General features: G+C 35.7%; 1 protein-coding gene and 1 long non-coding RNA gene across 2 annotated transcripts in view; both read right to left on the bottom strand.

The window, feature by feature from the left end:
- Nucleotides 1-26,104, bottom strand: part of LOC138123106 (uncharacterized) — a 107,922-nt gene that overhangs the window by 40,950 nt on the left and 40,868 nt on the right. The window lies entirely within an intron of this gene.
- On the bottom strand, nt 5,807-6,166 carry LOC138124277 (uncharacterized). Its single transcript, XR_011157094.1, has 2 exons — nt 5,937-6,166; nt 5,807-5,888 (listed from the first exon to the last, which is right to left on the bottom strand). It is a non-coding gene; the product is annotated as an uncharacterized lncRNA (long non-coding RNA).

The raw sequence follows: 26,104 nt of genomic DNA, 5'->3' as shown, positions 1-26,104 counted from the left end.
AATGCGGAAGTCGGACACTTCGTCGAGAGCCGTCGAAGCGACGCCAGCGAAGCGCCTTTTAGAGTTCGTGGTCGAGTGACCCCTCGCACTATAGAGGTAATTACCGTTCAATTTTGAATTCATTTCACTAAGACCATGTATTAGGGGTGGTTCGATCCAGTTTAGAGTCAATCCCGTTTGGATGAATTGATCCAGTACCGTATCGCAACTTTAGAGTACCGAAAATTTTTGAGTAAAGGAGTGCCGGAAGGACTTCGATTTAGCGCCAAGAACCCCCTTTTTCGCTGAAAGGTAATTACCGAATCTTCCGATTTTCACAACACTAACGACAATTCGTTAGGGGTCGTTCGCAGGGCGATTCGTAGCCAGATCGTTCGCAGGGCGATTCGTAGCCAGATCGTTCGCAGGGCGATTCGTAGCCAGATCGTTCGCAGGGCGATTCGTAGCCAGATCGTTCGCAGGGCGATTCGTAGCCAGATCGTTCGCAGGGCGATTCGTAGCCAGATCGTTCGCAGAGGCGACCATTTTGGAGAACATCGTTCGCAGAGGCGATCGTTTATTTTGAGCACCGTATCGCCAAGGTCACACCGCAAGTCAAAAGGACGCTATTCGAGGAGACAACAGACCCGTCATAAAGCTAAGTCGCCATATTTTTTTACCGCGGCATTGCAAAATTTAGGAACGCCTCGAATTTCTCGCTTCTCGCTTTCATAATTTTTGTATGTTCACTAAATTTTTTGAAACTTTGCAAATGTTTAGAATTTTTTTGTAAGAACCTTTTCATTCAATCTCCAGTGTCAACTTAAAGAAATTTCAGTCAAATTCAACGTTTCGGAACTTCACCGATTTAAACTTTCCTATCAGGATCAATTTTAATTTTTTTGTCAAGGTGACACCCCAATCTTGACCTTGGGTTTCATTAAGTTTACATTTAATAATTAGCTCGATCAGAAGGAAGTCTAAGTTCGGGAGGTTCCTCATCAGGAATCAAAACATCTTTTATTTCGTCGAAGAATATCATGTTTAGTTTAAGATTCGGTCACATGTGAAAGAAAAGCTTTTCTGGTTACGACCAAAGTAGATATTAAGGCCACCAAAAAGTACTGGTTCCGCATCTTTCAATTTTCATCTAGTAGTTACAAGCGAACCATTATCGCATTCGTGTGAACCAGTACCGAACCACCAAATACTGTTCTGTGGATAATTTTGCAGTAACCGAATAAACCAAAATTTGTTTAACGATCAGAAAGCGTTTGCTTTTACTTACCTTCGACGAGTAAGATCTGAGCACTTGTCCCGGCAGCTGGACAAGCAACAACCAGCTCAAGACAATAGCTGCCTGGCGCCCATTTTTTAAAAATCCGAACCCACGCCCTCTGCCCCGAAAAACCCCCTGGGAGCCCGGAGCTGTCACTGGCCAACTTTTGGTCACAACACAATTCCTTTTTCAAGTAACGTTTCTGCTCTACTAATTTCTATCGACGCCATTGGCCCAAAATCTGTGTAAACATTTATTCTTAAGTGATTTTTTCATTTTAGTTTTTGTATTGTTCGAACATTTGAAGTTCTAATTTTTATTATAACAAGAAGTATTCGAGTACAACTTTGTAATTATGTACCTACTTGAATAAATGACGGTTCAATATAAATGTTCCAAGTTTGATCGTAGTCTCTTAAAATACCCTAGGGTGACTGACGAAAAACCTTTGACGCTGTATCTTACTTATTCTTTATCCGATTTGAATAAATGACACATCAAATGAAATAGTTCGAAAAACACTTCATTATTATCCTATTCGATATTTTTTTCAACATCTATTTTTTGACAGACGATAGCCAACTTTTTCTTTTCAAATTACACTCAATATATTTTTTTATTCGTTCTTATAAAGAATCTTCTTCTGAATATTCTTACATTAAAAGAAAAAACAAAAAATGTATTTTAAATGAAAAAAATTGAAAAACAAAAATCAAGTAATCAAATTTGTAAACAATACAAAATCTATTCTAGTTGCTCAAAATTTCCTCAATGCTGTTGCAGACACTATCGATACCTTCTAGAAATGCCCACCTTTGTATCCAGTAAAAAATTTCGGGGTTTTTTATGACATACTCGCACTATCTTTTTTCTTAACTCTTTTTGGGTACCTGGTGGGGTCAAATAAACATTGTCTCGAAAGTTTCGAATGAACATAAAGAAATCCAATAGATTCAAATCTCCAAAAATGCCACACCACAGGTTAACACTAAATCGTCTTTGGAAATTTTCTTCCACAGCAACATTATAATATTATTATTATCAAACTGTTTCGATAAATGAATACTCAGAGCTTACTTAGTCATTTGGAGCATTTAGAACAAACTTCTCTCTTGTTTATTTTGGTCACGTGATTTTTAAATTTTGTACATTTACTCTTTAATTTCTTGACTTTTGTTTCATGAATGGGTATAGTTTTTGCATTTTTATATTCAGAAGACAAATCTCTACAATACTCAATAAAAAAAAAATGTACAGTGCTATTTGAAAAAAAGAAGCTGATGTTCATCTGTCAAAAACTGGACGCAATATATTTTTTTTATTTAGTTGGTATTGAAGTGTTTTCAAAGTTATTTCATTTGATGTGTCATTTATTCAAATCGGATAAAAAATAAGCAAGATACAGCATCAAAGGTTTTCCGTCAGTCACCCTGTATAAAAAAAAATCTAAGTTCAAAAAATTTTTATTTTTTGAGTAGTGTATAAAGAGATATTCCAAATGCGCAACATATGCATAAGAAAGTTCTAACTGATGGAAAAACAGAGATTTAGAAAGTTTTTCAGTTTTCTATTTGCAAAATAATTTGCAAAGTAATTTCCTCTTCTGTTTTTTCAAAATGAAATCTACTAGACATTTTCAGTTCTGGTGCAGTTTGTTAAATATACAGGGTGATTCATATAGTTTCATAAATATTTTAACCAGTGGCAGATTCCGGTCTCAAAAGGCTCGTGACAATAAAATTTTGAGTCATACGTCAAAAATTGGCAAAAATTGCCACATCGGTTTTTTCACTATTAGTAAATGCCATTCTTCGCTAAATTATTCCACTTTACGTCCAATGTATAACAAATGTCATGAATGTCATAATAGAGGCTAACAATTGTTGCTATAGAGAAAATATTGGTATTATTAAGTTCGTTTTAGTTTCATTTTGACAACAACACCTGACGGTTTGTTCCAACGCAAAATATTTTCATTTATCTGCAGTTCTTAAAAGGTGGTAGTATACTCTTCAACATGCTCTATCTTAAACAATTTTAACCTTAGAACCTTGACATTTTTGTAAGAGTGTCTAGGGGTTGGAATCGACCACCGGTTAAAGTTTGTATGATACTATATGAATCACCTTGTATAATTAAAAATTTATAATTTTTATTTTTCAGACAATATCCCATTTCTTCTGAAACGGGTGCTAAAAAAAAAAGCAACCTTCTAATATTTACTCATAATCAATGTTTTTATATGATTTTTACCCATTTTTTTATTTATCTAATTCGAAAATGTTTTCGTTGCTTGTCATAAAATGGTGCAATGAAATAAATTGTTTTTCGTCAATGTCAACTGTGAAGCAAAGTTGGCATTTCTTTTTTTAAATTTAATTGTGTTGCCTGTTATGAAGAATTTCTCATCGAAGAAGATTGGCCACGCTTGTGACGACCTTTACCGAGTGGTAAGGAAAACTGTTAAAATTGTTTAAAGAAACTAGAAGTGTCGAAGGAAAACCGATAGTGATAGACCAAAGAAAGAAGAGCCAAGGTAGTTTAAATTGCAACTCCCTGCACATCCATTACAAGGCATAGTATAATTAGATAGATAGAAATAATTTAAGACATATGCTTTCTAGTTCATAGCCTACTTTGACCATTTTATTTCTGATCGCACGGTAGTATACAGGGTTATTAATTCACGAGAGACTTCCGATGAAAATTTCGTTATATGCAACTCAAAATACAAGAAACGCCTAGAACTTGATATTTTGTCTGTAGTTTCGCTTGCATATAACGAAATTTTCATCGGAAGTCTCTCGTGAATAACCCTGTATTTTTCATTTGTGTTTAAGTCGTCTGAAGTGGTAGTTTTTCAGATTTATGTTTTTGTGTGTCTTCATTTAGGACTAAATGGAACGAAATTCTTTTGATTTTAACATTAAAAACCTTAGACAGATTAATAATTTAAGAAACACATTTAAAAAAAATCATAATTGAAATAAGTCCAATACAAACTGAAATGTAATATGCTAATGCACTCATAAAATCATTAAACTAGAGTCCACATGTCTTCGGTTTGATCCTTCAACAATGCTGACCACTCACATTTCTTAAAACTCCTCCAACTGACGAGAATTTACATATTTTCCTTGGGCGCCTCATGTCTTTTCCTCTGTATTAAAAAATATCTTGCTTGCTGTGGAACTAATAAAAGTATGTCGTGGTTACATTGCATTTAAATATATGACCCCACCGTCGCACTTGTAAAACTTTTCCCTTTCTTCCTGCACATGCTGAGCGCCCATCTTTGTTAGTTAGATGAAAACGACTTTCATTAGTAAACAGGATACGGCCCCACTGTTCCATATTCCAATTATAATGAACCGTGACAGAATGAAGCTCGGCTCGACAATGTTGTGGTGGTAATTTAAGTACTCTAGCGGCCGTACGTTCTTATTTGCTTTAATTACATCTATATTAAGCGATTCTTAATGCAACGTATCGCACTCCCCTCGCTGTTGACTACTCCAAAATGATTTACCAGAGATACTTAATTGTCACGTTTCATCTGGGTGCGAAATTAAAAATCGTTTCTAGGAACGGAGCGTTTTGTAAAATTAGACATTAGTGTTAACAGTCGGGGAATTAATGTGGGTGCAAAATTTTCCGCATCCCTCGTTCCTCGGTGGTGCAATTAATATTCGATGCGAGGCTGCGCTCTCCGATTGCATTGTCTATTTCCGCCTCAATTTCAGGATCGCAAAGTCGTCCATTAGTTTTTCGTTCGAGACAATCATCAAGTTTCCGGTCCCCGAACTCTGCAGCAACACATCAAGGTGGAAAACGTTGCATATGCGATATTTATGAACCGGTTGAAATGCAGACGGCGTTTTGACCGGACGACGCTTGCCATCCCCGCAAATCCATCCGAAAACTCAAGAAGAAACCACCACCGCCGCCAAGAAACAAGGGACTGTATTATTGATAAAAATGAGCATCGCAAATTGTTTTATACGAGTGCCGTGCGACACTGGCGTCCGGACCATCTTATCATAAATAATGCAGCCGCCTCTGGTCTGAGGGGTGAGCGCCGCTCCCGCCGAACGGTCCGAAAGTTATATTCTTGCGGATCCCGGCCAATTAAATTAGTGTTAACCGGCGTAACGGCCGTGTTCGCGTGATGGAACGAGGCGGCGGAGGTAATTGTCGGGGGTGGTTTTTTGCGGGACGGAAGTCACCGCCACCGTCCGAGATGTCGATCTTAAATTGATATAGCGGCGGCGGCGGCGGAAATATGTGTGGCGGACTGCTCGCTGCCACGCTATTATAATTTAGGGGCCTCTGGAGGACTCTACGTACGGATTATGGCCGCGTCATACATTATGTACCTGTATCCCGCCATAACTCCTAACACCACTTATTGTAATCAAATACTTCACGTGCACGCCCCCACGACCATGTTTACAAACTCGGTTACTTAACGGGAGACTCTCAAAATCAAATCGAGGACGTCAACGAGACGCCCAAATAACTGTCAAACTTTTCAAAAAACAAAAAACATAAAAAATGTGTTTTTTTATTTTAAAAATCCATTTATCACATGAATTTTTCCCCAGGAGAATGTTTTAACAAGGAAAAGTTTCTAAAAGGAAAATAGTAATTAACTTAATTTTTTTCCATAAAATCTCACCGTTCTTGAAACTTTCGCCCCAACAGACTTTCTTCCCAAATGGAAATGCTTTACCTAAGCATGACAACATCTCTTGTGTTCCTTTTGAAGAAGTTGTAGAAGTGAAGTCGTGAAGTTGTTGTTAATTAACCATGTTTCAGATTTGGCGCAGATTATATTAATTATTTCCAAAGCACTCTGCTCGCTCAACAGTACTTTCTTGAAGTATTATTGACCAAAAAATGTGTCATCAAAAGTCTTTTCAATAATTATCATCGGAGTTATGAATTCTTCACGAGTACATTCCAAGATTACAATCATTTTTAAATGACTTAAAAGACAAAGTAAAATTATGTAAGTAATTCAGTTTTAAAGATTCTTAAGTAAATTTAAGAATTAATCTTTTAAATTAAATCCATTGGGGCCCTGTCTTAGTAAAAATTTGTTGATATGCTAAATTTATATAAATACTTAATTATGGGTTTTCTTTACTTATGTTAAACATTTTATAAAAATAAAGAGCATATCGCCTAATGTTTAAACATACTTTATCTAATCCCGTGGGATAAATGACACTTATCCCACTCATTTGAGTGGAATAAGGAACTTCATTACCGGACGCATTTCATTACTCCACTCAGTGGGATAAGTAAGCTTCATTACCCCACTCAGTGGGATAAGTAAGTCATTATTCCACTGAGTGGTGTAATGAAACTGGCGGAAATAAATAAGATTTACCTTTTTTTTAAATTCGGGGCGGTCTTAGATAAAATTTTGTACATAACACGTGGGCTGAATCAGAACACCAATAAGTAATAAATTCTTCTGTTACATATTATCGCTCTAATGTCCCTATTTGAAACCGTTGAAAAGGGATCAGGTGATACATTAATAACCTTCTCAAATAAATAATATTATGTTTTGCAGATTTTTTTATTATGTAAAACACTCCAAACATGCCTTTTGAATTTGAAGGCTCAAATATTGTAACTCCCTCAATTTTCATTTAATAACGGATTCATATTCTACAGTTGAGGAAGATAATACAATTTTTTATAAAGTTATAAGTAAAGATCCAACGTTCAAGCAAAATGCTTAAAGTGCTTCGTTTCTCTTATTTCGCAGTTTGGGTGTTTAAAAAAACTTGTATTGTACTTATTTTATAAGATTTCTCACTTCAGTCATTGTATTCTGAAAGGACTGAAAGACTTTTATTCAGAATAATAGTAATAGCGCTCCAGACGTGGTTAACATCAGCCCCATAAATTATTAACGACGGATTCAGTAACCGGAGGAATGTAATAAGCAGCAAGGAATGGGTATTGTGCAAAAATTTTAATTTGCTTCGAGATGCGTATAGTGCCTTCCACAAAAAATTACAAAATGAAGGCGTAATTGTGGCGACTATTTTGCAAATAAGTGCAGGAAATAGATGAACGAAAATTTCACAAAATTATGCGTTGTCAAGGGCAAGCTGAATCACTCTTAATGCATTGTTGCAAAAGGGTTTTAGGTTCATAAGGACAAATATTATTAGTTCTTTAGATTACAAAAGTATAGAATTATAATTAAAAAGCTTTGTTTATTAAGAAGATAGAAATAACAAAATATTTTTAATCAGGAATGTGGAGATGCTTCTTCATAAAACTTGATCGTTAAGTGCAATTAACAAATAATTAAATAATAAATAATAAAATATAAAAATTCAATTTTAGTTGTATAAAAATCAACAAGCTTTTTATTACATACTTACTTTAGCAAATATCCAAATAAAATGAAACAAATTTTTAGTAATTCAAAAACAATTCAAATGTACGAGTTTTGCAGCCATTAAGAAAAATATCAATATGTGGCTCAGGTATTGACGAATGTGTAATCCACAATGAGGATACCCTTTGAATATATCGTTAGAAATAATCTCTTTATAATCATTTTTAAATTATACAACCGATGTTGAATACATATGGATGTACACTTAAAAGATTTTACTGACTATTTACAAGAAATAATGGTTGTTACATTTAAATTCTCTTTAGTGCTAGTTGGTAAAAAATTTATTCGTGCTTAACGAGGTAAAATATGACATAGATATATGATAAAATAAGAATACCTACTTGGACCAGAAACGCTATAAAAGAAAACTACACTGAAAACAAATTTTTATGTGTAGGTACGTGAAATCAAAAAAGACATAGTTACATTAACTAAGTACTATTCCGGACACGGAATCTTGGCCACAACTGACATTTAACTGATAAATATGTGTGAACTGGGCTTTACTGAATATAACCTAACTTTTGACTCGATAATGCCATTTCCATGCTTTTTTGATGTCACAAGAAAAACTTCAAAGTGATTTTTAATAATTGTCATTTATTAATGACAGTAATGGTTGGTTTACATTATTTTTTTTAGAAATGTTTATAAAATGTTGGCCAAGATTCCGTGTCCGGAATAGTACATAACCCACATGATATAACTCTACCTGGATTAGTTAAATGAAAAACGTTGCAGAAATTAGTATATTTGAACTATACAGTTGCAATATTTTGTATTTGAATACCTAAAGAAGAAGATGCAACTTAATATGGATAGTTCTTTTTTTTTTTAAATCAATTGTCAATGTCAAAATTCCCTTAACGACCAGGCTGTACCACCCTAAAACCTTTCGTTTCGGGACACCTCTATCGTAAAATCTCCCTAGATCAGTTTTGAGGTTATATCAGTAATTTTCAAATGTCTGAAAAGTTTCAGGTGTAACCAAATTTTATACCAAAAGACAAGAAATAAAGACGATAATCACACTAAAAAGTGCAATTTAACATATACAGGAAAATGGGAATTTATTTAATGGGTTATATAAGCAGTTTACCTATTCATTTTCAGAATCTAACCCCCAATCGTCTTCCAAATATGATTCTGCGGAAGAGGAATGTCCTCAATTGGTAGATTTCCCATCAATTTTATCCAGTCCTCTCTAATCAGTTGCTCGCAGTTACGAACCCATATATTTAAAGAAAATACCTCGAATATGATGTGTGCATCTTTACTGCAATTTAGCATGGTCGATTTTCTGTCTGCATTTCTTCACGTAATCTAATCATAGCCAATTTTTCTCGTTGTGTTAGATCCTTGTTTTCGGACACTCATTTAACTTTGTATTTTTATTTAAATGTAATTGCGCCTTCAATAGTGCAAGCGCCTTTACATCAAAATGACTGACATACAGTTGACATTTTACGTTGCCAATCTAATAACTATCAAATAACCAGTGGCTTATACCAACATGACAACACTTTGACAATTGATTTAAAAAAAATTGGAGTTTAAATTTTTCAAGTCGTGGACAATTTGTCAAAAATGGTGGAAGTGCCAGGATAAAGCAAGATAATTTTAAAATAACCATTCATTTTTAATTTGGATATTTATTTATTTTAGAGTTAAACGTGTATAGTGTCGGGTTATTTTTGTTGATTCCCTTATAATATTTTTTTAAATCAAGAACGTGTAGGTTTTTAATGTTCATTAAATCCTAGATAAAGAACAACATTTTTACATGACTCCTCATCAATCATTATTTCTGAAACTTTTTGAACAAATTTGTTTTCCGGCCGAGAATAATCTCCTCTCTTTAACCAATAAAACAAAATCTCTCCAATTTGAGTTCTTAAACCGTACCACATTCTTTTTTTCTCTGGCATCCCTTCCGAATTGTCGTCCCCCATTTGGCGAGCGTTGCGTTTATTAAAATCTCTTTCAAATCCGACCGGTATAAACCTATTTAGCGTGGGGAGGGTGGATCCCGGATTTCTCCGGAATCTGTCAAAACGTGTTGCATAGGTCGGTTGTTTTTCAGGTGAGCGGGCCGCGATAAACGGCCGGTCGGCGTCACGGAGGGCGAAGATAGATATATGTGCATGCGAGAATGTAAGTTCACCCCGGAGGCCTTAATCGGGCTCATTTTTAACCCCGGCCCGGTGGCAAGACGATACCTTCCTCCTTTATCCAGCTTATACACTCGGATATACATTGCTCCTGGTTCGCCATTCCTGATCAGCCCTGTCGTTGTTTGTTCAAATATCGAAGAAGCCGTTCGATAAACCCTCAACCTAACGGTACAAATGGCGCCGTCATCATCATGCAACACCCCCACAGGCTCAGGAGGCATTTACTTCGAGACAGATGCACCAAAGCAAAGCGAATCAATAATAGAGATTTTTTTAAAAAGATGCCTCGTATTTGATTATGCAACCCTTAATACACCTAGTAAAGAAACAGAAGAAAACGAGTGTGTTGAATATTTTTAGACTTGGAGAATGGGTTCGAGAGAGCTAATTGCGATCGCCGATCGGTTTGTGATTGTCATAATTGGTGATTAACGCGCCGCCCCTGAGTAGAGTTCAACCGTCTCCCGCCGTTCGGTGGCGCGCACGTCGTTTTTTCATTGTACTTTCCGGATAAATGGCCTCTAAAAACATCGCGATTTATCCGCATTGAAACAATTACGTCGTCTCAAAAGACTAAAACGGCACGATAATTTTATCTCGGAGGGGGTTATTGTTGGGATCGTGTCGTGAAATGTTGTAATGTCGTATCGGCCATTATTTATCACACAATTTGAAAGTAGGTGAGGGGCTGGTGATGATGAGGAGAAGGTCGGCAGGTGGCGGTAGCAGGGACGTACGCAGGGGTTCCCACACAGTTAATCTAATCTAATTTTATTATGAGGCAATATCGCGAGCTTGCAGAAGGCCGCAAGGAACGACGCTACAGGGCTGGGACGCTGCTCGGGCACGACATCCTCACATAATGTGGGGCTGTCTGCAGCCGTGTCGCAAGGCGATAACATACCTACACAATCACATCACGCTAATTTACTGTTATGGGCCTTCTGTCTCTTTCTCTTCCCGGAATTTGAAATTCTTTAAAAAATACTGAGAAATCAGCGCCTCCTTTCAATTTTCACTCGCTCTCGTCATAACTCCCAAAATCACAAAAGACTCAACATTGAACATTACTCTTACTTGAATCTGAATCGATGTTTTAGATTAAAATACACTATTAAGGGGGTAGATTAATACTGTAACAACATTTGGGAGACAATTTGAAATTTAATTTTCAAGGAAATGACATTGCTTCATCAATACCAACCCAATTCCATTAAAATAAAAGTCACTAGATAATTATTTTATATTTTAAAGAATTAATATTGCTTTGGAAATGATGAAAAGTCTCTTTCTTACTAATGTGAGTAATAAATTAGTTCGAAATGTAAATAGAGACGTTGAGTGAGGTCGGTTTTTCGTTCGGAAAGAGCCTTCCACACATCACACATGAAATCCGTGACACTTAATTATCATCATTGTGGCAAAATATGATAATATAAAACACGAAACGCCGAAATAAGAAGGGAAGAACAGGTGCGGCGTGAAAGTTATCGTCGTTGCGGTCGTTGTTCGTGGTGTATAGAATGTCAGATGTGTATCTGGATGGAAGACCTAGTGGCGGAGCGTAACAGGTTAGCAGGGGATGTCGGCCATTCTGCACGTGTCAACGAACAACACGGAGGCCTATCTGATCGGGCCACAATAAACACGTCAGCGGTGGCGGCGGAGGCGTCAGCTATACCTCGGTTCCGGTTGCCTGTTCGCCGCCCTATCTTGGTGGCGCGCCTTTTCATAGTCGCGCGGTGCTTCCTGCAACCCGAATATTCAATGCAAATATTACACCATCCATCTCGCCGTAACCACTTTAAACTAATATGGAATATTTCAGGGAAACGTGTTGTTCTACTGAGCCTACAAGCCCATAAACTATTTTGGATTTCTTCCGAGGACGACAAAGGAACGCCGAGGATCCGGATGATGCATCGTCGACGTTTTACACGGTGAACGAGAAATCGCGAAAAAGATTAAGGTTACTTTTCATTTCTTCCAAACAACTAAAGACGAAGAGGTAGAATTTTGTTTCGACGCACAGTTAAGTGATTTAACTTGTTCGTCAAATTTTGCAACAAATAAACATAATAATAGTAATAATATCCAGTGTTTACTTAATTAAATTAAAATTTCCTGTTAAATTTGGCGTTGAAAACGATTGTAAACGTACCACGGATTACATCTCTGATAATGCTGTTTAAATCTAACCTCACTTTTTGCATTGTTTGTGTTTTTGATCTGCAGAGTAACTTTGAGGATAAATTTAAATGAACACCTGATATTTATTCAAAATAGTCCATTTCTTTTGAGATTCACTGTACTGTAATCGGTTTTACCCAGATTTGAGTTGCACTCGTTTATTACAGCTTACGTCATTGAAAACTTTTTAGGCCACGTCCATTTTATCTGTCCCGCGATTCTATTTTGCTATATGGCGCATTGCATTATCATATTCTGCGGCAACGAAGATAATGAAATGTTACGATGACGTTTTGGACTTCACGTGTGAAATGTCAAGCAATATATTTCACTAAAAAAAAAGGAAAAGCAGTTTGTAATTCTGTTTATCTCGAAAAGCCGGTCGGTGTACACTGCATTAAAAATGGGGGACGTGCCAAAAATTAATTGCCATTCAAAATAATTAATGTTTATTTACACGAGCATGCATCCGGACGAATATGTGCGTCGCGATTTAAAAACACACTCGATATGGTCATTAAAAGTGCCGTCTCGGATATCCACAGGAAAAAATACATGTCAATACGTCCATTTTTCAGCGACCCAATCCGATATGTGAACGAATGACCTGTTTCAACTCTGTTTGGCGTGAATAAACGGAAGTCACTTTCCTCTAGCAAATAATTGCTATTTATTTTAGAATCTTCACGTTGATTCTTGACGCCTTTCCTGTGATAAAAATTTTGTTGGGAGCAGGCAAATATTTGGCAACAAATATTGGTCTACGTTTTGTACGAAATACCCTGACTTATGCAGAACCGTAAAAATTACTAATCACTCTGTCCAAAAGAGATAAACTAAATTCTTGTTTGTAGTTGACTGTTTAAAGTGCTTTGGTATTAGCCAGAAGTAAATTGTGACGATTGTGAAAAATTCGAATGTCCTTAGCAAAATTAAATAAGACGTTGAGGGAAGTTTTTAAATCGTTTAATAATGAAAAGACAAGCGCGACGAGTGCCCCTCTTGTGTATTAATTTTCGCTGAAGCCAGTGATGAATAAAAAAAGTTTGTGTGTAAGTTAAGCTGAAGAGGGCTGGCAATCTGGCCCCAGCACGTTCTCGCAAAGCAAACTGTCGTAATTCGTTTAGCACTAGCGATCAACAAAGTCTTGTAATAAGCGTTCTCACAAGCGTGTTAAATGCAATAAATGCAGAGAACAGACCTGTGGAGTTAGTTATGTCGATAAAATAAAGTTTTCCTACAAACTATTCATAATCAGAGTGCTAGCGCCACATGTACTGTGACTTTATTAAAGCTCAAACACAAGTAAGAACCGGAGCTGTGGAGCTTTCCCAGCTTGTCACACATTAGACTTGACTCGAAGGCGATAAAGCTCGCCCCGGCTCCGTATTAATTAAATCTGTTGTATTAATTTATCGCAAGCTGGTGCTAATTTTCAACTCATAAACATTTTTATGGGACGGCTGGTGGGGGAACTTTACGGACCTGTCAGCCAATTGTCTAACGCCGTTAATTGACGTCGTAATGTTTAAATATGCGTTGACTGCCTTGTTTGGGCCACGACCCCGGTCATTATTGCCCTCACACCTACGCAAACACCTGTTTTATATTTTCCTTCATTATCTGGCCGGAACACGCGCTCCGCGTTTGTACACGACGCCCTCTGGCGGCGACACGCCTAAAAAATTACTACAACTAGCCCCGAGAGTTATTCGCAGCGGATTTAATCGAGCTGGCCCGGCGCATCCACCATTTTTACAAAATGACAGTGCACTGCCTGCAAAACACAAATGCGTTTTTAATGTAATTTGCACTATTTGATATCGCCACGAGCTTAGTTTTAAACTTTTTTTTACGAAACACAACTGGCATAAATTCGAAATTGTTTCGTAACATAAAATAAATAAAATCTCTTACAATCATTTTAAATTGTCCGTTTTAATTTAAGTTGGAAAAATAAAGTGAGTTAAAAGAAATTGCTTTTTGATGTTTACTGTCTGGAAATATTTCTTCAATTTTACTAAGCTTACTCTTTGTTGACGTTTATTCACATGTCAACCTTTCATCCTTCTATTTCTTATCTTTTTCATTTTTTCTTATACTCCTGCGTACACTCCTTCATTACTTCTTTCATACTTTTCTCACACACTAAGCCTTTTCGACCACTTCTAACACACTTCTATAATAGACATCTTTAGTACTTTTTATGTTAAATCATTAATAAATATTCTATCCTAGACTAAAATACCCGCTTACAGCGCGTGCAATTTTTAAATTAAAAAAGTGATATAATAGTGGACATTCCGCACATAATGGTTACCTGTCTTTGTAAAGGAAACGTAATTGTAAATCATTTTAACAATTTTATAGCAGTATCAAAATAAAAATTAAAATGTTTAAACCCAGCATATCCACCAAACAATCCTGGAATAATCTTTTTGTGCTATAAAACAATAATAAAAAAACGTTTCATTCATCTTTTTACAATAGATTTTCTCTGCAGCGTTTGTATTAATACTCGTAACAACAAATAATAAAGCAGCAATCCAGTGGATTGAATCATCCGGAGATTACTTACTGTCGTCTTGCCTTGGCCGACTCTTCTAAAGCTTTCTCTGTTATCGTCCCGACTTTATAGTTTCAATTAACGTGTCTTTGTCGATGCCATAAGTAAGATAATTTTTTATGAACGTGTGTGCATAGACACAATTGGCGGTGAGCCAGGTTTCGGGTCCGTATCGGGTCTCTTGTCGGCCACACTCGCGCCCTGCCTCTGATATTTCGATTTATGTTACATGGACGAGGTCCATATTAAAAATCATTGTACCGAAAGCAAGATAAAGTGTTTCTCAATTTTGCGCTGAAATCTGAAAATTCTGGGACTAATGACCCGTGAAACTGGCAAAGCAGAGTGCCGAAAGCCCGTCTGCAACCGAGAGCGCACTACATTCAACGTTTCTACCCTCCGACTGGAATTCTTTATGTCGATATCAAAGTTGTCAATTAAATAGAGGAACCGTGTAGGGTTATTGCGTTTTACTGCGGAAATAATCATCGACTTTAATCGTAACTAAAAAAATGGACAGCTCTGGACCCACAAATTATACCGACCTGGAAAGGGGAAAGTCTACAAAATTTCTCACAGAAAGAGAAGAAACATTTTTTATCAAATTATTTTACACCTCTGAAATCTTTAACTAGTTTTGATTTTTCTTTATTACTGAACGTAAGCTTCTCCTACAGAACTAATGAAGTGTAGATAAATAGAGCGAGAGAAAGATGAGAGATGGTCCTGTGCATACTTCTGACAATTTCTTCATTAGAACTTGCATTAAGTAGAAACCCCTGGTTTTTAGGCAACCAAGTAATCACATCTTTAAATAGTACGATACACTAGATTTGTAGGTGGCACATTTTTACAGCACACTACAACCTTAGAAACATATTCAGTAGCCCCTGCATTCCCTTCCGCTGTTTTTTAATTATTCACTGAATAGTGTAATTATGAAATTTACATCGTGATGTGAGGGAAGAATGTCGTGTCTGCTCGCTCATATACCCAGTGAGCCCAAGACGCTCCAGTAATTGATGGAGAGGCGTCCTTAGTTTCGCAAAAATAATTGTGAGTGCACGTTTTGACCATAATTGTCGTCTTGAGTGTGTTTGTTGTAGACAGATTCTTAATTATCTCTGTCCTCCGAGTTAATTGCGTTTGCCATTTGCATATTAATGCCATTCGCATTTGACACTTTGGCAATGGCCTGAAAATAATTCGAATGGCGGAGCGGCTCGGACTTTCCTCGGATCGGTGTCGGATGCACTTTTAAATATTGCAGACGTTGCAGATGGAGGATCCGCATGAATTGTGGTGTGCCGGGTAGCAGTTAGTGTCCGGGGTCGTCCTGTTCCCTGAATATTTAACGTGTACCTCGCCCTATCGGCGGTCAAACTCCGTTTATAGGCCCTGGGGGAGACCGCGCCGCCCCTTCCACCTGAAATTCCACACACTGTCGCCAAAATGGAAACGCATCGGGTGCTTTCCCGAAATTACCGGTTCCGTGTTTTTAAAGGCGAACTTTGGCTTTGTTTGGACGGCGCGCGAGTCCTATTTCTTGCGGAAAATGAGCGTAATAAAATGGGCTCATATGTGTCTGGTGCGGGATCCGAGTTGACGTTTCGGCGGCCCCGTCGTAAATACCGACACCTAGAGACGGTGTTGCTCCGTTATCCTGATGCTCCCTCGAGGTGGAGCATTGTTGTAAAAGGATTTCGCGTCTGATTGAATTCGCAAGGATCAGGGTGCTCACCGTAAATATGTCATGCGGAGAGTCGTACGCGGGCACGGCCCCAAATCTATACCTGTTTACGGCAAATTCACATTAAATTTTACAAAGTCGGGCGTAAAAGGCGCGATCTCCAACTTTTATTTTATGAACGGAATGAATTCATTCAAATTTACTCGCAGGATCGATCCGCGGGCTTTATGGCTGTGGAGTACTCCTGACTCGCTTGTTTTCAAAGATATCAAGAGGAGATATCGAAATCTGATCTTTGTCACGTCACAACTACGATCCGCTGATTTATGCAAAGAATAATACCCAATACGAAACTGAATGAATTCGGAAAATTTACGACCTGGAATGATGAAGTTATTTTAATTTGTGCGTCAAGAAAAACGTAAGTTGTTGAATCACACTCTCACTATGACAGTGCGATTCAAAAACTGCAAATTTTGACGCGGAATAAAAAAAATCAGCAATTAATTGATGTAGTTGATGCCCAGTTGCGAACTCGACTTCGTCTCGGTCTTCAATCTCTGGGCCTAGCACAAAAAGCTTCACTTCTACTCTTAATGATATAATTTACCTACTATTGTCAAAAAAAAATTATTTCTCATTATTCAATTCCTTATTTAACCAAACACATTTCCAATTTATTCTTCCTTAACACATTTGCTTGTTGTTGAGAAAATTTAATTTTGCCATTTTCTGGTGGAAAACGACTGTTGCGTCGCCATTTCAGTCCTGAAATCAGATTTAACCGTGCCATTTTCCATGTAAAAGACCGTTTGCGCCGCCTCCCTATACATGCGAAAAATACCAGTTGCTATGTGAGCTCTCCAAGTTGAATGGGTTGTTGCGGTAAGAATTCCTGAGCCCCTTGTACACTTCCGATCCTCACTGAAAGACCACAATTCCAGTGTCCGTTCCGGCAATTAGTTTCGAGATTGTAAATAGTCCATCGAACATCAGCAACTGCGCGAACTTCCCAATAAGGTTAACTTTATATTCTGCACACCATTAAAACATTCCTTTAAGTTGCTCCTATAATTAACTTGTTCAAAACTTGACGGGGGAGAGTGAGTTAAGTCCGTTCGAAATCTCGTGCGTTGTTAATTTATAGAGATTTGTATGAGTTAAGTATCTCTATCTGGGCATGGGGAAACACCTGAGGAGATGTATGGAGCACTCCGCTGATTGCCCGGACCGCTCCGGTTTCCCGGACCGGATTATTAATGGCCCACTTTCCGGATATGACTATCTTACATGGTCTCCGTACGGCTTACAAGGCTTACCTTGTTCACGTTCCCTTTAATTGATACACCCGAACCCATCGTTCTTCTTGTTTTAATTCTTAATACGTTGCTTGTTCCATGCATCTTTCGCGGCTTTTTAACGGTATTTGCTCGCGTTTTAACGCCACCCACAAATTTACGACTTAGCAAGACACGTAAAAAAAGTAGTTAATATTCAAGTTAAGAAATATGAGAGCCTAGTTTAAATATGTTATAACTTTATTAGTGTCATCCGATCTTTACGACGCGATCAATCAGAACGACGACGAAACTATGAAGAATGTTTAACATAGTTTATTATCAAAAACAATATTGTTTTATGTTATATTATTCTGCAATATGGAGTTGTTGTCACTTTATTGTTTAATTAAAAATGTCTTTAAAATCCTGCGTGCCACGGTACAAAGAGGTATGTATAATCGAGTAAGCTTTGGAAATTATAATTGAACTGCACCCATAAATGTCAAATAAAATGAATGACACAACAGAAACAATGGCGGAGATGATCATTTTTAAAGGAGAATTTATTATTAAAAATACGTGAATTGTCAAAAAATGTATTAGAACAATATTAATTTCACTGAAATGATAGCGAGAAAACACGAATGCAACAAAGTAGGCTTGGAAAGTTGTTTGTTGACGTTTCGTGTAAACATGTGAGCAGCCGTGGTTCAAGTTATAACGAAATGCCTACCAAGAATTTGAGGAAAAATTTAAATTAACGTCAAAAAATAAATTGTAGAGCCTGGAGGTTCTATGTATATGTTTAAAACGTTACGAGTAAGTGTGTCAAATTTTTAGCAACCGAAATTAATTGTATTAGAGTGTTTTCAAATGACGTAACTTTAGACGCCACAATTTAGTATATCACTTCGAAAAGACATACGGTTTTATCCTCAAGGCTAACTTGATTACATATTTTCTTGATCACAGGATATGAATAAATGTGTCAAATCAATTTAGTATGATTGTATTACGACAGAGAAATCGTGATAGAGAAAAATCAAATTACTGCCTATTTAAAAAATCGTATTTTATTAAACATGAGAACATCCATTCTGTTTATGAAAAATTAAACTATTAATAAAAGATGAATGGGCCGAATTCATTCACATTAAAAAAGTTGATACCTAGTCAAAAAGTGGAAATGGTCAGTCCTTTAGCAGAAATATTTTACTCAGCCAATTTATTTTAATTCATTTTTATATTACTGAATAAATTTTAATGATGTTATCGATGAGTAATAAATTGAGAGCTTACATGCACGCACGTTGCATATGGTGAAAAATACGTAGCCATTTCATCATTTCACATTTAGTTTTTAAAATCAAACGAAACGAGGTTTACTTGGATGTAATTGATTGTTTCGTGTCAATAATCATAAATTAAATTCTCAAAAACAACCACAGAATGATTGGCTGTCTCGGTACGTTTAAAAATATTTGAAAAATTAAAGGGTTCGTACAATATTAAAGCCACTGCTGGCAGCGTTTAATGTTGCTAATACGAATACATTCTTTTATGACTGGCAACTTTTTAGCATTGTTCAAAAATGCTGAAATTAATTTAATTAAAAAGTATTTAAAATGCGTCCGATAGCATTAAAATTTCATATTTTTATTAGCCCAAGCAACTGTAAATTGTTAATTACGAGTAAGCTAGCGTAAAATGCTGAAGTGAAAAGATCTCGAGCTGAAAGCAATGTAAACTCAATGTCTGAATAACACCACTGTCAAGAGTGAAATAATGTTGCTATAAATTGGGTTATAATGAAAAATGTGGAAACTAACAAATGAAACAATACGCATTCATAACGTAATTTTTCTCTATTATTGTTTACTTTATCAGGTGTAGCCAGCAAATAACTGGCGTAATAGAACAAGCCAACTTAAAGAGATGTTTTAACAGTAAAACCCAAAATCGAAATAAATGTGTCAATCTGATGATAATAATAACTACCGTGCGATCGAAAATAATAAATAAATCCAATAAGGCGTTGATTAAATTAAATTAAATCCAGTATCATGGTTTAGTTGGCAGCCCTACTTTGAATATTGCGGTTGTCAAAGAAACATATCTTTTAATCTCTGGTATAGGAATACTTGACGGTTGTCAAAGACGGTAATATTTAAACTAGCGCTGCCAACAGAATCACGACAATCATGGCTTACTCGTTTTATTTTTTCCAGCGTATAGTATTTTATAAAACACACAAATGTTAATTAATCCAGATATTTAAAATATGTATTTGCTTAAAATAAACGTTGATGTGTACAATATTTTTAATTATGTCATATTCATGAGTTAAATCAGTTAATTAAATATTATAGTTTAATAGTTTTCGATGTAGAACATGGCATCTGTTCGTAATAAAATAATTAATTTATTGTTAATGTTCCTAATTTTATTAAACAATGATGTATGTATCTGTCTTTTACATTATGTTGTATATTATGTAGTTATTTACAAATACTGACAGACCATTTTTTGTAATATAATTCGTTTCATAAATTATTAATAATTTTCTTGTTTATTTACTGTCAAATTTTCTATTTAATTTTCGGGGACATTTTCTGTTTAAATACATTTTATTGACATTTAAAAAAATATAATTTCAACTCTCAAATATCTGTAATACAACGTCTTGTATCAACAATTGGAAGTAAAGTGATAATATCAAAACGATGATAATTAAACCTAAATTTAATTATCTCTAGGAACATTAATTTCCCATAAATCACCAATTAACGTTGCTGGAAAATCTAAAAGTACAGACTAACTATAAGAATTGATATTTGGACTTTAACATATTTTTTATTACAATAACAAACAGATAAATATTAAATTATTATAGTATATTAAAGAACGAGTTTTATTATAAGGGTTGATTTGGCACACGAGTCCCAAGTGTAGAAAACGAGCCGTAGGGGAGTTTTCTATGGGACGAGTGCGCCAATGCCCTTATAAAACGAGTTTTTTGTATTATTTTTTCGAATTTGCACCCTTGTTTTAATTTTTAAATAAAAAAATTATATTTTCAAATTCTAGGGAATTTTGTATTAATTGGTAATTCAAGGTAACGGATGCAAATACATCTGCAACAGATGTTAAAAAGTAGAGTTTGAACATTAATATCGAAAGTTTTTTGGTGTAAATGACAATAATACACTGAAATATTGATAAAAAATGTCTTAGAGATCTATTAAAGCACTCGTGCTTTAATAGATAGCAGATAGCCATGAACGACTCCAAATTGAATACAATAATAGACCTATTAGAGACGCAAATTCTAAAAAAATATTAAATACTTTGCTGCTATAAACCATTTACTAGATAAAACATTGGAATTTTTCAAGTTATAAAATTAATTATGTGCATGGGTCATAAACTGAGTAATTTGTACCTAGGCACTGTTATGGTTTATTTAAAGCGTAAAACAGTAAATATTCGTATACTCATACGGTTGGCTTCAAAAAAAAAGGGAACTGTCAGAAAAAGTTCTGTCAAATTTTATTAAATTTTTATAGTTTGAAACGGTCTTTTAGAATTTAGGTTAAAAAACTACTCTTATGTGTCAGAAATGTCAGTTATGCAAATACAAATACTACTGTCAAACAGACACAAATTGACATAAATTGACAAATTAAATTTCCAATTCACATTAGGTCAAATTTCATTTCCCGTTTTTTTTGAAGCCAACTGTACTATCGGGTGTTTTTTTTAATTTCACCTCAAAGTAGCCGTTGAAGAGTCGACTGTGAACACACCGTATCCGTATAGTGCGTATAGTGCGTTCACAGTCGACTCTTCAACGCCTACTTTGAGGTTAAAAAAAAAAACACCCGATACAACCAATATGGATCAAAGAAATACATTTTATATTAAAGTAAATTTTGAATTTTTGAAGATCAGTTTACTTTTTTTTAGTCTAGCTATAAACGGTATTACCTTTGTTGCTTTCAGCTGTTACAAAATATGAACTGTCAAATTTATAAATACAGGGTTATTCACGAGTGATAATAGGCCTTACAAACATTGAAACGCAACCAGTTATTCAGTTTCATCGCCTTCGTGGATCGTTTATATACAGGGTGTCCCAGAACTGGCTCCCCAGAGAAAACAGGCATGTGCCGACAACAAAAGAGACTCCAAATTGACTAAAATAAATTTTGTGCTAGCTCAAATTACCGAGTTATAAAGTTTTTAATTTCACCAATCCCGGAAGCTCGTCCTCAGGTGTTACTAAAAAATCCGATCGGTTGCTAAACAACAACAAAAAATCTCTGATCTCTGATCTGATCTCCTCGACCGATCCAGCGCTGTGGATATTGGTTATCCAAAATTTCCCGAACGTTTCTGCTAAAATGCTGGAACCAGTCATTTATGCGATAAGCAAGAGGTACAATTTCAAGTAAATCAGGTAGCTCCGCTCCGTGCCAATGAACTGATCATATATTGCCCCCGTTAATCTTGAGGGGAATTCAAACCGTCCAATCTAGAGCCGGGGATTCGGAATTTTAACAAATGGAAAGATCCACCACGCTTATACTTGCCAAACGATCGCCTAAGAGCCAAGTCCACAAATTAACAGAAAACCTATGTTGAAAACCTCTGGGAAATAATTCTCTTGGATTTCCCTCTGCCCAGATATGAAGGTTGTGATAACTGGAACAACCTTACCGGCAAAATAGCGACTCATCAGAAAACAGTATCCGTGACAAGAAGTGTGGAGCATCGTTTTGGTTTATTAACCATAGATAAAACTCTCGCCTAATTGGATAATCCTCTGGCAGAAGATGTTGTACTCCTGTATAGTGGTACGGATGCCTCCTATTATCAGCTGGAACTCTCTGCACCGAACTCTTGGATAAACCCATTTCACGAGAAACTGTTCGAATACTCCGGGTGCCGTCTTCCTCAAAGACATTCAATACGGCTTCCTCGTGTTCGACAGTCCTTACATTTCTTGGAGTACCCCCAACTTCTTCTTCGAACTGGCTGCATCTGACCCGTTTCTCGACCCCGAGCGATTAATTTCAGGATTGTTTTATGATCCGGATGACTTTGTCTTTGTGGAAATTGTTCACGGTACAGCCTTACTGCTTCACGTGCATTGTTCCCACATCGCGCAAAAGTAAGAATCATATCTACGTACTCAGAGGAAGAATACATGTTAAATGATACACTTGAATTAAATATCGCAGCGAAATTGTATAACAAATGTCAAACTGACGTAAAGAATCATTCTAATAAATGTAGTGGACCAAATCTAATGGACAGAATTATAGAGGTTTACGGATAAAAAGGAAACCTAGGCAACGCAAAATTGCGATTATTCCACCTTAATGATGCTCAACTCTCAGTGGTCAACTTCGGAATGTCTTTTCTCGGTTATCATTTGAGATAGGACTTTTTTTCTTCAAAATACACGTTAATATATTCGCCCTAAGGCTCCTTTTTTTCTCTGGGGAGCCAGTTCTGGGACACCCTGTATATATTTTTTTGAAACACTGTTGGTTTTATTTTTTTTTTTTTAATTTGACATGAAGTTGACATCTAAATTAATGTAATTTTTTTAGGTTATTTTAATTTAAACACAAATACATTAAAAGTTATGTTACATAACAATTTTTTTTCTACTCCTATTGTATAATACTGTAACGATTAATGTGTTTTTTATTAGATAACAGGCATCACCTGCGGTCCGTTGATAATAATTTCAAAACTCACTGCAAATATCATAGCAACTAGTTTATGAAGTCCAACCGCAAATTTTAATCCAATGGTATCGAATATGCAAAGTAAAAATTTTAAAACGTCACTTTCAAACGTCAGTTTCAGTTTATCTAATAATCAGAATCACTTTCTCTTCATAGTCGTAGAAAAAGTATAGTATTCTACTCGCGGATGAATTACGCCATTCGCCTTCGGCTCGTAATACAAAATCACCCTCACGAGTAATAGCCATCATTAACCGTTCGTTGAATGCGTCAATTTGACAAAATTAAAGTGTTGTTTTTGTTGTAACAACTTATACCACTTTAGTTAATATAGAATTTGTATAATGTATTATTTAACTAACTTGAATCAACAAGTGGTGGATCGTTGGTATCTGCATAACCATTTCACAAATGAAAACATCTTTTTTTTTTAATACACCATGGTGCTTACATGTTAAAACTCCTCTGGAAGATAAACCATCAACATATTTCTAATATCTCTTCATTCTAAATACTTATCAGCTAAATTTAGTCCAACGACCTCCTTTAGTTAGTTCTGAGGGTTAATAACTAACATTACCTTCGCACAGTACTCTACTTTTTGACATATCACAACATAAGTTCAAATGTATGGTCGCCGATCTATTGAAGAGGTGTTGATGCTTTGGACTCGGTTCAGAGGAAGTTTGCCAAGTATCTTCTGTTAAAGTTAATTGCGGAATTTCCTCCAAGAGGTACTCCTAATTCTGTTCTTTATGATATGGCAAATCTGCGTTCTCTCAATATGAGACGTAATGATAGCTTTCTGATATTTCTATATAAGATCATACACGGCATCATTAATTCTCCCTTCTTGTTATCCCAAATTTATTTCAATGTGCCTCGGGCAAATCTTAGATCTGGTCGTTTTTTTTATGTTCCGCGAGCAGTTACTAATATACTGCATCGTTCCCCTCTTTATACTGCCTGCACATTATTCAATAGCAACTGTAGTGAGTGCGATATTTTTGTGATTAGTCTTGGACAATTTAAGAGATTGATTACCTGCATTTCAGAGGTTTAATTGAGCGTTTCCCGTAACGGGTACACAGTCGCTTTTTGAGCTGTTGCATTGTATAACGCTGTTTACTGTTGGTTTTTGTTTGGGTGTACAACCTGTTAACCAACATACCAAATAATAATAATAATAATAATAATAATAAATGGCTTTGTCCTCTTCAGTCTTTGGAGCAGGTGTTGATTGTCCAGCAACTGAAAAACGTTTTCGAGGAGGTAATGATAATGAAGCATTTCTGACATATCATGGTACATTTATAATAGCAGACAGGATTTTATTTTGGAATGTTTGTATTATCTTGATATCACTATCTTTCGTGTACTCCTAGAGTTGTATTCCATATAGTAGGTCTAAGAATTTGACTATAGATCAGAATTTTATTGTAAAGAGACAGGCTGGAGTGTTTTCCTCTGAGCTATTTATGTTGCTAGAATTCTATGTTGCCTTGTGCTTTTTCCTTTTTTACGTGGTCATTCCATTTAAGTTTGGTGTCCAATATCATCTCAAGGTATTTGACTTTCTTTTCAGAAGAAGTTACGATTTTTTTATGACCAGTGTTGGGGGATTGTTCAATCTTTTCTTAGTAAAGTTGATATGTACCGATTTGTCTTCGTTAAGTTCATTAAGAGCAGGGCAATTCCTTTTCGCGATAATTGCTTCAGAATTTGCCCAGTAATTAAATCATCGTCCGGTGCCTTCTTCAGGTTCAATTTTATTTCTTCTGCTATTTCCTTTGAAATGACAGGAGTCATTTCTTTTGAATTTGAATCTGAATAGCCTTCACAAATGATCTTGACGTTAAAAGAGGTTATTTAGAAAACAGTTTATTAATACAGAAAAGCGCCTCAGCTAGTTAAAAAGGCATAAAAGTATATTGTTCTTTCAGTATAACTTTTGGTAAAGGATGAGCTATAAACAGAATTTCAGTTAATATTATTAAAAAAAATCACTTTTTTTGCCACACATTTAACTTCATTGGGAGCAAAGTTCTCGTCTTTTGTAAAATCCCCGACATTAGAGGCAAGATAAAAATGTTCTCCAACAATGACAATTTGTCTCGTTATTCTGCATCTTACACGGATTATTTTCAACTGCCTTGCACTTTATGTTGACAATTGCTTTCTTTTTCCTTTAATATTTGAAACTTTTTTGGAAATATTCTGAGAAACCTCGATTGTTGACACATCTATCATTAAAATGCTCCAATGTGATGTTCTGTGTAAATTAACTAGTTTTTTCGCTTTCATCTTCCTTAGTCGTCCCTTTTTTTATGTTTTATTATTAAAGGTAATACCCAAGACTGTATTATTTTATGCAGATTCAATCGAAATATGCATTTTTCGCGGAGATTCGGGAGTGTGGCAGACAAAAAATGATGTACGAAGAAACATTAAATTGTGGGAGTATTTTTTTATCTATTTTTAATGAATGTAAGTTCCTAATTTTTGATGAAACCTTCAAATTTAGGGCGGCAATAAATAAAACAATTATTTTTTATTTTTGTATTTTATCAGGAAACAAAAAATAGTACAAAACCAAACCATAATTTAAAATGATAACAAATGCTTAGCAAAGTTTTTTTCTTAACTTAAAGTGCACAATATACAGGGTGTATCTGAAATACGTGTGGATATCAAGTGGAAGAACTCGCCAATTGATTTTCTCTATAACATTTTGCAAAATTCGCAAAAGTTTTCCCA

This window comes from Tenebrio molitor, chromosome 2 (assembly GCF_963966145.1).
Source record: "Tenebrio molitor chromosome 2, icTenMoli1.1, whole genome shotgun sequence".
In the NCBI taxonomy this organism is placed as follows: Eukaryota; Metazoa; Arthropoda; class Insecta; order Coleoptera; family Tenebrionidae; genus Tenebrio; species Tenebrio molitor.
This window is presented reverse-complemented; position numbering and strand designations above follow the sequence as displayed.